The sequence below is a fragment of the Mustela putorius genome, unplaced genomic scaffold (assembly GCF_011764305.1).
Source record: "Mustela putorius furo isolate JIRA1106 unplaced genomic scaffold, ASM1176430v1.1 tig00000430_pilon_pilon_pilon, whole genome shotgun sequence".
Lineage (NCBI taxonomy): Eukaryota > Metazoa > Chordata > Mammalia > Carnivora > Mustelidae > Mustela > Mustela putorius.
This window is the reverse complement of record NW_025421377.1, coordinates 11,566,093-11,568,028: the sequence shown is the minus strand read 5'-3', so window position 1 is coordinate 11,568,028 and position 1,936 is coordinate 11,566,093. Positions and strand designations below refer to the sequence as shown.

At 33.2% G+C, this 1,936-nt stretch overlaps 1 pseudogene; it reads right to left on the bottom strand.

Moving 5' to 3' along the window:
* Positions 1-1,213: 1,213 nt before the first annotated feature.
* LOC123392062 lies at positions 1,214-1,331 on the bottom strand (annotated as a pseudogene).
* Between the last annotated feature and the right edge of the window lie 605 nt (positions 1,332-1,936).

Below are 1,936 nucleotides of genomic sequence, written 5' to 3'. Positions count from 1 at the left end.
CTACAGCATACTGTGTAAATAAATATAGCCAAACAATTATGGTAAGTAAAATCTCAGACAGAGAAAGACAAACACTGTATGATCTCACTTATTTGTGGAATTCATGAAAAAGCCAAACTAATGGAAACAGGATAGAATGGTGTTTACCAAGGGCTGGAGGATAGATGCAATGGGGCAATCTTGGTCAAAGGGTTATAAAATTTTAGAGATGTAACATTCAGCATGGTGACCACAGTAATAATACAGTATCATATACCTTAAAGTTGCTAGGAGAATAAATCTGAAATACTCTCTTCATTAAAAAAAGTCACTTTGAAAGGCAATCAATGGCTTAACTAATGTTATTGTGGTAATCATTTTGCAGTATATACATGTATCAAATCACCACACCGTGCATCTTAAGCTTACACAATGTTCTATGTCAGTTATATCCCAATAAAGTTGGGGAAAGAGGTACATAAAGTAAAATAACTAAACATTGAAATACATTTTTAAGGAGCAAATATGAAATGGTTTGATGTCCCTTTTAATATTTAAGAAAGCAAAATTACTTTTGGTTATATAAATTGTTAATTGAGCTCTTTGTCTGACTCAAAGTAATCTGGGTTAGGTAATTACAAATGTAAAACTATATGAAATCAATGATTCCTGCTTTGTGTGTTAACACTAAGCACTATATAGATTTGAGTTCAAGCATCATTTGAAGTCCTACTTAATATATAACCAACAAAATAAATAAAATTTTCAATGAATCCAACTTCAGTTATGATCCCAGCATACATTAGCTTGGGCAAGAATAAAAACAATCATATGAATAATACATCAGAAATAAATTTCGTCAGAAAAACCTGAAAAAGTTGAATTTCTGATTTGTCATCTGAATATTACTATCTGTAAAATTTCTATAGCTCAATATTGAAGAGTAGCTTAAAAAATGACTATATAAATCTAAGCAAATATATAGCCCCAAATTTTTGTGTGGGTAATCCTGATGGACTTTCTTTGTAGCTTGCTAAATCAGAGCAAAATGTTTTTAATTCTATTTTTTTTAGAAAAAAAAATCATTATCACACTCAAATTCATGCCAAATCCCCCAAACGATATGCTGGAATGAGGTATATATTTCTGAAATTATGTTATATGTAGAAAACTGTCCATCAAGGGCACAAAATGCCTCCCTCTTGTGGCACATTATCTTTTTTTTTTTTTTTTAAGCCTATAGCACCTGTTATTTCTCAGCATTCTCCCATCCAAGTACTAACCAGGCCTGACCTGCTTAGCTTCTGAGGTCAGAAGAGATCAGGCACGTTCAGGTTGGTATGGCCGTAGACGCTTTTAAACATTTTTAAATAGTATGCACATAGACAATATCTCCATTTTTCTGAAACTCTTTAAAGATATCAACTGATACTTTTAAAAAGTGTGAATGTCCAATCCAAAGATTTCCATAAAAAGAGTATTTGTGGTGCCTAAGAAAGTAAATAAGCACAATTAGATGTTTGTTATTAAGGTAACCAGACAAATATAACCTTGATTGTGTGGAGCCATGAAAATTATGATAGTGAACACGGTAGTAACATAGAAAATTTACGAAAATAGCAGACCACAAAATGATAGATGCACCGCATATTCCAGAATAACTTCTAATTTAATTTAAGAGATTTAAAGACAGGGGTGCCTGGGTGGGTCAGTGGGTAAAGTCCCTGCCTTCAGCTCAGGTCATGATCCCAGGGTCCTGGGATCTGGCCCTGCATCAGGCTCTCTGCTCATCAGGAGGCCTGCTTCTCCTCTCTCTCTGCCTGCTTCTCTGCCTACTTGTGATCTCTCTCTCTCTGTCAAATAAATAAATAAAATCTTTAAAAAAATAAAGAAATTTAAGAACATATTTCTGAGTTTAAGAAAATTTATCTATAAATTGAGCATTCAAATCAAACAC